The sequence below is a fragment of the Amborella trichopoda genome, chromosome 7 (genome assembly GCF_054954075.1).
Source record: "Amborella trichopoda isolate Santa Cruz 75 chromosome 7, AtrichopodaSantaCruz75HAP2 v2.0, whole genome shotgun sequence".
Lineage (NCBI taxonomy): Eukaryota > Viridiplantae > Streptophyta > Magnoliopsida > Amborellales > Amborellaceae > Amborella > Amborella trichopoda.
Window position 1 is genome coordinate 37,323,789 of NC_142342.1, and position 13,959 is coordinate 37,337,747.

A 13,959-nucleotide genomic window follows, 5' to 3' on the forward strand; every position below is an offset into this window, starting at 1 on the left:
GCCCTTATCCCTTCATACACCATTTTCTTGGCCTAAAATTTATAGATGCACTTTAAATAACGAAATGAATATTTTTTGAAAGAAAATAAATTTTGAGTTTTTTTCAAACACTTATATTAGATTGACCAATTATTCTTGTTTTTTTAATAATTATCTGGTGATTCTTGCCTTACCCCCTCAAATATTAAATCCATTTAGGAGTAATTTTTTGATCTAAAATCCATTTTAAAATAATCAAATGAGTATTGTTCAGAAAAAATAGATTATGAGCTTCTATCAATTATACTTGACCACCCCAAAATACTCATTTGCTGAATTTTAAGTGGAACCCAAAATTTCAGTTCCAAAAAATCATCTTAAAAAGCAATTTGAACTTTTATATCTATAATGGCAAGTAGACTTTGAGTGAAAGAAAAAATGGTAATGCGTGCTCCTACAGTGATATAATACTCATTTAGGGGATCCTATAATTTAAATTTAATTTTGTCTATTGACTGGTAATATTACTTGATTTTTTAAACTATTCTAATTATATTTTAGATTTCTAGGAATTTATTTTTTGTTATAAATAAAGCCTCTTTGCAGCAAAGCATGTAATTAGTGAGAAGTTTTATAAAAAGGTATATAAATTCTAGTATCATTAGTCATCCCTAAAATTTAGAGTCTTAAAGGGTACCCGAATTTGTCTTTGACCTGAGGATGCAGAAGCATGGTACATTAATTCATGATTTATTATTATTATTGTCTTCTTCTTCGATGTAATATAGTATAAGGTTATGTAATATATATTAATGGGTAGAGTAGTGATAACAAAAAATGTTAGGTGAAACTGTAATAACATTTAAAATAATAAATATGAGTAATTTTCTCTATAAAATTATGTATTATTGATATTTTGTCAAATATATTCAATATAGATTTATTGTAGATAGATAAACCAGCAAGACCGCTATTTTTTTTTTGTACGGCGATCACTTGTAGCAATGTGTAGGTCAAAAGGTTGGTGGCGCTTTATACATACATACATAAGGATCATGGTACATCATATACAAAGAGACTCCCCTTCATTGTGTAAAATCGCCAAAGAGGGAAGCATTTTACCGAACATAGGACCACACACCATTGGGTCCACTTTCAATAGTTAAGTTAGTGCGCTTTTTTTTTTTTTTTTTGGGGATGGGGATTCTTTTCGATCTTGTACCCACGGTGCGGTACACTTAACACCAAAAAAATCTCGACAAAGTGAAAAGGGGAATCGATTCGATCATTCAAGTCGGATAGCATTTATCTATGCTAAGATCCTACTTGAGCTACTACTAGTCCGGAACTACCTGACCCTGAACTACTTGAACTGTACGACTTGGGGTTGTCTATTCAAGACCAGCTCTGCTGTTCTCTTTCGCCTGGCGGTGCATCGGGCCCCCTTTCTTTCTATGCACCTCTTATTCAGGCGGGTTTTTAGACCCCTTTTGTTTGTCAGTGGGTGGGGAGAGGGAGGGCACGTATCCTTTGTAAGAATTGAGCCTAGGATGTAGGTTTACAAATCATCAAGCGCTAACCAATTTAGCCGATTTTATTAGTATCCATATCGATTGGAAAAACAAAACAACCACAAATTTATTGTCATGATCGTGCATTATACCACCAAAACTATCTCATCCTGGATTATCCAAAGAAGCCCCATCCTTGTTAAACTTGAAAAAATCCAATAGCTCTTTCTTCAGGTCTAAAGCGCCATTGGATTTTTCCAGATCTAGATCCATGTGAAACCCAATAAGGTCCGATATGACCCAACCATTGCCACCCCTAGGTTCATACATTGTGCAAACCAAACCAGTGTGGGAAATGCATCATTAGCCGTCTGTTGGCAAGAATGCCTTGCTGAGAGAAGTAGGTAATTTTATGTCTTTACATTACAAGTGCGATGTTCCTCTTGATAGCTTTCCAAAACGTTCTTAAAAGCTAGGAAAAAAGGGTGAAACTCACATTTTCTATGTGATAGAAGTCCATTTCAACATATAACTCTTTATGCCGACAAAAAAATGGAACCCACTCTTCACATTTTCTATGTGATAGAAGTACATGAAAAATGTGAATGTTTAAGTGGACTGGATATAAACAAGTACATATCATGCCCAAATCAAGGTAAAGGAGATGTCACATACAAATCACATGAAAATTTAGAGTTTAAACCAAGTTTAAGACATTCATGGAGGAAAATAGAATATGGTGGATTCTAGACCGTCCATCGAAATAAGGCCATCGCTATTTACCACGTGGATTTCGAGATCTTTTATGGTGGATATAGAAAAAGGGTGTGGTTTTTTTGTAAGGCGGACGCTCTAATCAATCAAAGTATTGTGCACATTCAAGTAGTGTTGACACATGTTGTTTCTCTATTTTAAAATGTACTATTCAAATCTACTTTTTTTTTTTTCTAAATTTATACATCTTGAGGTTGGGATGATCGAATAAAGAGTTTTTAAACATCGAAGCAATTTTTTCTAGTGAATTTTTGAAGTGCCGCCTCAATTTGATGGCTTAGGGCCTCGCCTTTCCAATGGTAGAGGTTAAAGGTGTGGGAATTTTCCCTTCCCATGATCATTCACTCATTCATTGAATTCTGCAATCCCTTCCCTCTGCTGCTCTATGGGTACCTCCTTCTCTCTCTCTCTCTCTCCTGACAATTATTTAGAATAGGAGCACTAATCTATTTATCTCCCTCTTTTCTCTCTCATTTCAGATGATTCAAGAAGCTCGTCAAGGTACCTGTCGTCCAAATACTCCAGCACTATTACCTCTTTTTCACAATTGCTCTCCCCTCTTTTGTTACCTCTTTCTCTGTCTACCCCACCTCCAATACGAGGCGAACATGAAGACGACGATGACAGAGAAGAAGAGCGAACATAGCGACCTGGAATCTCATGTGGGAAGTTGAGAATCGCCAGAGAACCCCTCATAGCGTAGGCTGCACGATCGTATGCTCGGGCAGCCTCTTCAGCAGTGTAGAAAGTCCCGAGCCACACCCTCGCCCCTTGCCTCGTCGAATCTCGAATCTCGGCCGCATATTTCCCCCACGGACGTCTCCTAACACCTCGATACCGCGCTCCTTCCTCCTCTTTCCCTCCCTTCTCTTCCCCTCCCTTCTCTTCACTCTTTCCCTCTCTTGGTGACATACTGTGCCTGCTTTTTTGGGTTAGAATGTTGAATGGCAACTTGTACCCATGGTTGTGTGGGCTTTTAAGAAGGGGTTGTTGGTTAAAAGAAATTAAATACATATTTGGCACGATGAGATGGACGGTTGGGATTTAACATGATCTATTTAGACCATGTGCTTTGGAGCCAAGTTCAATGGCACTAGATGATGAGAGTCAAGAGTGGGGTTTGGGTTCTTTGTACTAAGATGGCACATGATGGCTTTTGATGGGGAATTCTTTTTCTAGGTGTAGTTTCTGTAAGGCCTAGGCTCTATAAAAACACAGTAAAGCCTCACATCGAATCCGAGAGTAATTTCAGCATCGGAAATATCTATGGTAACTCTAAAATCAACTTTCAACCATGACTATCAAATTTGAAGGTAAAAAACTAATACAGATATTGCATATTCGTGAACACTTATTTTTAAGGTTTGACATCTTAATTTTCTTCCATAACCATAATGGACAAGGCCGAGATGATCGATTATAAGATTTTTCGACACTAAAACTGCCTTTTTCAGTAAGTTTTGAGGTGAGGTTTTACTTGTTTTGATAGGTCTGCAGCCCTATCCAAACATTTTTCCAATTTTGTCTTTTATGGTGTGTTATATTTGTACTTCAGTGGTCAAAACGATGGCTCTTGATGATGGAACAAGAATCTTATGATGCATTAACTTTGTTTGGTTTTGTTTAGACCTCGTGCTGTTTTGGAATGGATTTCTCCAATTTGTTTCAGTTTTCAATCTTGTGACATGAATTAATTATTCTTTCCTTCTCTATTTTTCTCATGGTGCAAAATAGACATCCATAGGATAATGGAAATAATAGAGAGGAAAACAAAATGAAAAGACAAATGAAGAAAGAGTTGTGTAAGGTTAGGAGATTGAGAAAAGGTGAGAAAAACAATAGATGGCAAGAAACATTTAAATGAAAAGGTGGGCACCTTATACTATACAAGTTAGGGTTACCTCTAAATTTTGTCGGAAGCCTTGCAATGATTTTAAAATCTATGTTCAATCTGAATTACAAATTTTAAAAGTTTAAAAACAGTGCAGATTGAGCATATTTATAAGTACTTCAAAGTCTTTAAAATATACAGTTCAAAGATAACTTGTAAAGATGAACAATATTTTGGACTTGAAATCCCTTGTTGTTTTTTTTTCATTTTTTTCATTTTTTCTTTGTACCGTACGTATCGACGTTGATATGATCAATGGGAAGGTTTTTCAACATCAAAGCGCACTTTTCTACTGGATTTTTGAGGTTCACCTTACTTCTATAGTGTAAGACTGCAACTTTATATAAATTACATAATAAGTCCATCTTATTTACTTAGTAGTAAAAGCTAAGAAAAAAATAGAAGGGATGTCATCAAAATACAACTAAAAAACATCAAACTACTGAAAATTTTATCACTTCTTTATAAACCACCTAAGATTTCATGATTGTGGATAAATAAAAGAAGAGTGAGATATTAAATTGTTTGTCTTAATTTTTGATAAATTTTCCAAAATAGATTCACAATGTAATAGGCAACATTGCAAGTGTAAAAATAGTGAGGAAGTAAAATGGTAGAACGTGTGAGAGAAAGGAAAATCGCATTGGATCGAATAATAAGAAGTCATATATATTTTTTTAAGGAAAAAGTTTATAAAGGTTGTAACCTTAAAATGTAGAATTACAGATGCACCTCAAAAACCCATCGAAAAAGGTTGTTTTAATGTTGAAAAACCCTCAAATTGATCATCTCGACATCGAGATGTATGAATATAAAAAAAAAATAAAAAAAAAGGTTTTTGAGTCTTTGAAATAGTGCATCTTGCAACACATGATCTATACCATCTATTATCAAGATTTTCATATGTTTATAGATCTACCTGATTTTAATCATTTTTGGAGTTTAAAGCTCTATAATTAGATATGAAAATAGATTTTAAGATAATATTAATAATTTTTATACCAAAATTACGTGTTGTGATAAAATTTAGAGGTGCACCTTAATTGGATTGTTTAAGGTTGCAACCTTATCGAAATCACACCTTATTTTTAAAGAAAATGATTTTATAGAGCCGATGCTCTAAACAATAAAATTAGAGCACACCTCAAAACCATTAGTGGAAGAGGTTGTTTTGATATCCAAATATCCTCAAATGGATCATCTCGACATCAAGATGTTTGGACAAGAGAAAAATGGATTTCATGTTCTGGAAACAGTGCATTTTTAACACATTTTTGAACCATCATATTTCAAGATTTTCAAGTTTTCATAGATGTGCTTGATATACACTATTTTTTAAGCTTTAAATTTTATAATTAAAAATGAAAATATATTTTAAGGCTATCACAAAGATTTCTAATATTAAAACCACATTTCTCAACACTTTTTGAAGGTACGCTTTACTTTGATTGTTTGGAGCCTAGATCTATACAAACCACAACCTTTTTTTAATGGATGAAGTTTCTATAAGACTTATGCTTTATGAAAACGAAACAAAGCATCACCTCAAATCCTCGTCCAGAAGCATTTTTGGCATCGAAAATCTCTATGATGGCTCTAAAATTAATTTTCAATTCCGAGAACAAAATTCAAAATTGAAAAAATGATATAGATCTGGCAGATCTGTGAACACTTGATTTTAGGTCGAAATGGACAACCTAAATAATTTCTTGCAAATTTACATTGTTTTTACAACTTAAAATCCTAAATTTTTTTCACAATCATAATGTTGAAGCCGACATGATCAATTTAGTGGTTTTCGAACACTGGATTTATAATTTACAACGAGTTATGAGGTGAAGCTTTACTTATTTTGATGAGGAATCATTTTCCTTTTTTAATTTGCAACTTAATTTGAAGGGCAACCACAATTATGCTAGCCGACATGATCGATTTAGAGGTTTTCGAACACTGGATTTATAATTTACAACGAGTTATGAGGTGAAACTTTACTTATTTTGATAAGGAATCATTTTCCTTTTTTAATTTGCAACTTAATTTGAAGGGCAACCACAATTATGCTAGCAACGAGTGTTAATTTTGGACCTCATATTATCGAATATATTTTATTCATACGTCATTGGTATGACGACGGTTCACGACAGCTCCTCTTGTATTCATTTATGACGTTGAGATGTTTTCCCAAATGAAAAAAATGACGTTTGTGGCCATTTTTTTTTTTGGGTAATTATTTGTTTTTGGATAATTAAGTTTGTGGCCTCTAATGCCTTCTTTGCTCCCATGGTCCCACCACGTACGACTCTAACGATGTCGTAGTCAATATTTATGAAAATAAAGGGTTTTATCCTTCTCTAAAGTTAATGAGACCATTTAACTTTGATATAATTATAACCAATTAACACAAAATCTCTATTGGTTAAGTGAGTCCGAAAAAATTTATTTTACAATTGAAGTTTAATCAATGAAATAAATGCAGCCATCCGATTTTACATTTAATGATAAGTATTAATTGTGACTACCTTGTACTAAAGGTAAATGATCTCATTTTATACTTTTTCATTAAATAAATATCTTGAAGAATTGATTAAGGACCTTTAATAAAGTTATTTCAATATTGGAAATCATTGTGATAACCTTAAAATATATTTTCATATTAGAACCTAGGCTCTAAACAATCAAATTAGAGCCTACCTTCTCATAGTGTCGAGAAATGTTATTTCAACATTGAAAATCTTTGTGATAGCCTTAAAATATATTTTCATCTTTATTTATAAAATTTAAAACTTCAAAAATAGAATAGATCAAGAGATCTATGAAAACTTAAAAATCTTGAAATTGATGGTAAAAAAATGTGTTACAAAATACACTATTTCCAAAATTTGAAATCCAATTTTTCTCATGTTCATACATCTTGATGCCGAGATGATCAATTTGAGGATATTTGGGCATCAAAACAACCTCTCCTAGTGAAAGTTTTGAGGTAGGCTCCAATTTGATGGTTTAGAGCCGAGGCTACATCAAAAATTTCACTAGGAGAGGTTGTTTTGATGCCCAAATATCCTCAAATTGATCATCTCGGCATCAAGATGCATGAACATGAGAAAAAATTGGATTTCAAGTTTTGAAAATAGTATACTTTGTAATACATTTTTAGACCGTCACTTTCAAGATTTTAGAGCTTTAAACTTTATAAATAAAGATGAAAATATATTTTAATGCTATCACAAAGATTTTCAGTATTAAAACCACATTTATCGACACTATTTGAAGGTAGGCTCGAATTTGATTGTTTAGAGCCTAGGTTCTTTACAAACCATACCCTTTATTAAAAAGCAAAAGTTTATATGGAGCCAGGCTCTAAACAATCAAATTTTAGCCTACATTGAAAATTTTACTAGAAGAGTTTGTTTTGATGCCCAAATATGTTCAAATTTATCATCTCGACATCAAGACGCATATACATGAGAAAAAATAGATTGCAAGTTTTGGAAATAGTATATTTTGTAACGCAGTTTTGGACCGTCAATTTTCAATATTTTAAAGTTTTCATAGATATGTCGATCTACACTATTTTTGAAGCTTAAAACTTTAAAAATAAATATGAAACTATATTTTAAGGCTATCACAAAGATTTCCAATATTGAAACTATATTTCTCGACACCATTTGAATATAGGCTCTAATTTGATTGTTTAGAGCCTAGGCTCTATACAAACGGCACCCTTATTAAAATGCCTAGGAGCAAGTATTTAAATGGAAAAGTTATATAGAGCCTAGGCTCTAAACAATCAAATTAGATCCTACTTCAAAACTTTAACTAGAAGAGGTTGTTTTGATGCCCAAATATCATCATATTGATCATCTCAAAATCAAGACGCATGGATATGAAAAAAAAATGGATTTCAAGGTTTGAAAATAGTGCATCTTGTTACACATTTTTTTACAGTAAATTTTCAAGATTTTCAAATTTTATAGATTTGCTTGATTTACACTATTTTTTATGCTTTAAATTCTATAACTAAAGATGAAAATATAATTGAAGGCTATCACAAAATATTCCAGTATTGAAACTATATTTTTCGATACTATCTGAAGGTAGGCTCTATTTTGATTGTTTAGAGGCTCGGCTCTATACAGACGCAACCCTTATTTAAAACCTAGCATTTTTCAATTTAGATTTGGATGGAAATTGGTCGGGAGTGAATCCGTTCTAGGGTTGTATGAGTTACGTCCCATTTGCCCCCATTAAACCCTTTTTTTTTTTTTCTTTTTTTTTTTTTAAGGGCTAATTATATATACCCATAATCGGTACATTTCAGGCATTCCCAACACTTTCGATTTCACATTATAACCTTGATACGGTTTTTTGTTTGTTTCATCTCTTCTTTTTTTTTTCTTTTTTCTTTCTTTTTTTTGCAACCACCGTTCCAAGTTAAAAAAAGTTAACTATTTTTTAACCAAAACATTTTCTTTTTAAGTTATCTTTCCCACTCTCTCTTATGCACACAAAATATGTTGGACCTACACAACTTGAATATAAAAGCTCGTCTAACACATTTTGTATAAGACTGGCATGGTTTCAATATAAGTCAGTCCGACACAGTTTGTGCTAGACCAATATTATTTTAATGTAAGAAGCCGCTCTGGCAAAACACATGCTAATCAAACACATTTTAGTGCCAAGCTGACACTTGTTGGCCCTCAACACTCTAGGGTGGGATTGGTTACAAAGAAAAATATTGCTAGGGCAAAACGCCTAGAAAGTACATATTGGAAGGTATTTATAATTTTTCTTTTTTTAGACTTATCGAATATTTTTTTAGATTACCTCTACATCTCCACCCTCTAAATCCCTATTTTATTTTTTATTTTATTCCATTTTTTTTAATATTTTTCCAAATCATCGATTCAGATAGACCTAATCCAAATCACCATTCCAACAATCTGACACAGACTTGTGGATAAATGATCTAATATTGCCCAGGAGGGATGCACTATTTAACATATTATGCATTTGTGACTATTCCAACTCATTATCATATATTTTTTGATGAGTATTTTGAAATTATTTAAACAAAATATTAAATAATACATATCTCATAGTTATTTTGTTACATTACCTAAATATTTTACTCTACTTTACATTTGTAGGAGCTGAAGGCATATATAAGTAAGGAAAATGGGTTGATTCTGCTGCAGCTCTATCAAAATAAATAAAGCCTCATTTAATAAATCAACGAAAATTGTAATTCAAGCATTGAAAAACCTTTACATCGATCATCTTGATTTGGATATTATGGTTGTAAAAAAAATTAGATTTCAAACTCTAAAAAATAGTGTATATTTTAATAAATTATCTCAACCATCTATTTTGCCCTAAAATATGTGATCAAAGATTGATCCGTACATAGTTTTAGTTTCAAAGATTATTTTTAGTGTTGAAAATTGATTTTAGAGCCATCATGGAGATTTCTGTTGTCGAAAATGCTTTCCAAAGACGAGGATTTGCGGTGAGGCTTTATTTGGTTCTCATAAAGCCTAGGCCTTATAGAAACCTCATCCTTTTTACATTGTACTTGATATAATTTTCGGTTAGGGAAAATTGTAAAAAAATAAAAAAAACCCCAAAATGGACTTTTTATGCACTTTACCCTTACCCCCCATATATGGGCTTTTTACGCACTTTACCCCACCCAATTTTTCCTATCAAATCCCCCCCATACAAAAGTTCAGTTTTTTTGGATGAAAATACCCTTTCCTCACATAACAAATTATTTTCATTGGAGAGAGCGGTCTGGCATTTTAAACAGGCGGGCAATTATCTTTTGCTGGAATGGTTGGTCCGACATTTCATGGTGGCAGTCCAGTGTTTCATGGTGGCGGTCTGGTAATTATTTTTCTCTGGAATGTGCGGTCCAACATTTTGAAGTTGTGGTCCGGCATTTTGAAGCGGCAGTCCGACGTTTTGAAGTTAGCAGTCTAGCATTGTATAAGTGCAGTATGGCGTTTTCTTTTATTGGGATCCGAAATAATTTGTTACACGAGGGAAGGGTATTTACATCAATAAAAAATTTAATTTTTTGTATAGGGGGTATTTACTTGGAAATATGATTTTTTGTGGGAAATTGCTAGAAAAAGTTGGGGGGTAAAATGCATAAAAGTCCATTTTTGGAGGGGTTTTTGCAATTTTCCCTTGTTTCCTCTGCAACCAAATTTTTAATGCAACAAAATTGGCCCTTTTATAGCCAGTCCTATATTTGCAACGCACAAATATTCGTTTCTAACTTTGCCATGGTTTATAGCTCGTGTCGTTACTTCTAGGATTAAAATTTGTTTGTTGAGGAAACAAAAGTTTCTTATTAGGAGTTGAGAAAATCACGGAAAATATATCGTACAATGTGAAAAATGCTGAAATTGAGGATTGTATTAGGGAAGTCTTGGGCCCATAGGGCCCTTTTGTGTTTTCTGGTGCCATAGCATACCAAAGTTTACTAATGCACAAATTAGACATCATACATGTGCAAGATGAAATACACATTTTGACTAGTACTTTTTTTTTTTTTTAGTTATTTAAGGGATGGTATGTTATGAAACTATTTATGTTTGTCTTTAAATGTCAAATTGGATGGTTTGGCATATGTCACAAAGTTAGAGAACTTGTTTTTGAGCTTTGAGTGTAATCAATTATGTACTTATAATCAATTGATTTGAAATCCGACGGATAAAAATGATTGTAACATTCTTGTATTAAAAGTAAATGGTCTTTTTATGTACTTTTCCTTTATTAAAACACGAAGGGATCTATTTGCATTATGAAATTTTCATAACTATTTTATTTCTATCAAGGGTCTTACGGAATCTAGTAGACTTTTTTTTTTTTTCATTTTTTTGTATAAAAGGCCTCCAAATTGACGATGAAAATTAGGGTGCAATTGGCATACAGATGCATCTGTAGCTGTAGAGGTAAGGTGTACCTTCAAATTTTATCGTGGTATATAATTTTGTTATAAACTGCTCTTAGGATTATCTCAAAATCTATTTTTATATCTAATTATAAAATTTTAAAGTTAAAAAAATGGTTAAAATCAAGTAGATATGTAAAGGAAAATTATCGCTAATATACCTATATTTTAATAAAATTGGAAAAAACCCCAAACTTTTCAAAACCTCGCCTACATCTTTTTTCCCATTTTTTGATTTTTTTGACGAAAATACCCTTTATGGCAGTTTTTTTACTGTAATAAACATTACGGTAATTTAAATATCGTAATATCTTAAAGTAGCATTACGGTAATTTAATTACCGTAATAACATTACGGTAATTTAAATACTGTAATACTCATTATGGTAATTAAAATACTATAATACCCTAAAGTAGTATTACGATAATTTAATTACCGTAATATTGCCCAATCCTCACAACAAAGGATTTTCTACTCTCTCGGATCTACTATCTATTTACTCATTCAATAAAAATCCATGTTAACTATATTTTTCAAATCTCAAAATTTTAAGATATAATCTCTATTTAATTTTTATATAGTTCTCAAAATTTTAGAACAAAAACACTCTTAAATAGGTGTTTTTGAGTGATGGAGTAGATACACATCGTGCTCCTATGGAAACATGAATTTTTGAAAAGAGAGAAGAGGTAGCCTTGATATTAGCTTCAGTTTGAAGCTTTTCAACCAATAGGAGGGTAGAAAGTCTTTACCGTAATTTGAATTATTATGGTAATTTAGTGGGAACTCTTTTAAGTCTTTACGATATTCTTATTATCGTAATATTTTCCCTGTCACTTTAACCCTATTGGTTGAAACGCTTCAAATTGAAACTAATATTAGGGCTACCCCTCTCTCTTTTAAAAAAAATCCATGTTCCCATGGGAGTACGATATAGATCTACTCCATCGCTCAAAAACACCTATTTAATAGTGTTTTTGTTCTAAAGTTAGAACCATATAAATATTAAATAGAGATTATATCCTAAAAATTTAAGATTTAAAAAGTACAGCTAGCATGGATTTTTGTCGAGGGAGTAAATAGATAGTAGACTCGAGAGAGTAGAAAATCCTTTGTATTGAGGGTTGGGCAATATTATGGTAATTAAATTACCGTAATACTACTTTAATGAATTATGGTATTTTAATTACCCTAGTGAGTATTATGGTATTTAAATTATCTTAATTTTATTACGGAAATTAAATTACCGTAATACTACTTTAAGGTATTGCGATATTTTTGTAATACTCCTTCAACTTATTACGGTATTTAAATTACGGCAATGTTCATTGCGGTAAAAAAATTACCGTAAAGGGTATTTTCATAAAAAAAAAAAAAAGCCGAAAATTGGGAAAAAGGGTGAAGGCAACGTTTTGAAAAGTTGGAAACTTTTTTTCTGATTTTATTAAAATATAGCTATATTAGCGATAATTTCCCATCTATAAACATATGAAAATCTTGAAAATTGACGGTGTAGATAATATGTTGTAAAATGCACTATTTCTGACACTTAAAATCTTTTTATTTTTCATGGTCATACATCTCGATGTCGAGACGATCAATCAAAGGGTTTTTCAACGTTAAAACTACTTTTTCGGATGGATTTTTGAAGTGCATCCGTAGTTCTACGTTATAAAGTTGCATCATTTTATAAACTTTTTCCTCAAAATTATGAGGTCTCACATTGGGTAAGTGCACAGGTTGAATGATTGAATCATGAATAAAAACGACATAATGAATTCAAAATCTTTCGCTCACCATCGAATCATGATATGGAATCTTTTTATTAATTTACTTATTTATTTATTTGGTAGTTTCGTGCGGAAAACATACCCTATTTGTTTTTTTAGATGGGTTAGGGAGTTAGCTTTTTTAAAAAAATGTCATGATGGTGTTAGTAGAATTAGGAACGTAACTGGACATAGGGTACTACCACCACGACCTAGCCCCTTTCCTTGTATCCTTTTATTAGGTAAGTGCAAAGGCTCTATCGAGTATTTAAAGTTTTGGCTCAACGGTCGGAGTAGTAAAAAGATAAAAAATAGTTATAAAGAGAGATGTATCCGAATATCTATAAAAGATGAATTATTTAATATTTTATTGATTTTCAATTATTTTTACTCAAGTTCATATATTTTTGTCAATATTTTGAAATTACATCAAAAAGTATAGGGTTGTAACCCGATGTTAGTCCCGCCTAAACAAGGTCCCGAGAGGGGTAGGATGGAAACGGTCTTAACCTTTGGTTTTTGCAACCCACTCTCTTGCATTAGCTACCTGAGCCTTTTACTGTCACACCAAGTGACGGCCCCTAAATTATATCAAAAAGTATGGGTAATGTTAAATTGTTCATATCTCATGAGTAGTTTAGTATTATTTATATATTTATTATGTTATATATAATATTATATTTATTATATTATATATAATATATAATATTTATATTATATATATATATATATATTTATGTAATATAATATATAAATATATTTTATTATATAAGATATTTTATTTATGTTATAAAAATTAACAATAAAATATATTTTATATTATATATTTAATATAAAAATTTATTTAGATAACACTTAATATATAATATCTTAATAATATTTAAATATTACATGTCGCGATTTAATATATTTATGAAATATATTTAAATATCAAACAAATTACTAAACATGTGTAATTCATTAGACGATGCTTTTTAAATGAATTAACAAACATGGTAAAAAAAAATGTTCGTAAAAAAATCTTCTTGTAAAGTGTTGACATAAGTAGATATTTGTTTAGGTAAAATGTACATA

At 31.6% G+C, this 13,959-nt stretch overlaps 1 long non-coding RNA gene across 1 annotated transcript; it reads left to right on the plus strand.

Annotated features, from left to right (window-relative positions):
- The first annotated feature begins 933 nt into the window (after positions 1–933).
- Positions 934–3,292, plus strand: LOC148781391 (uncharacterized). The gene is made up of 2 exons (XR_016059609.1): positions 934–2,653; positions 2,744–3,292. It is a non-coding gene; the product is annotated as an uncharacterized LOC148781391 (long non-coding RNA).
- The last annotated feature ends 10,667 nt before the right edge of the window (positions 3,293–13,959 follow it).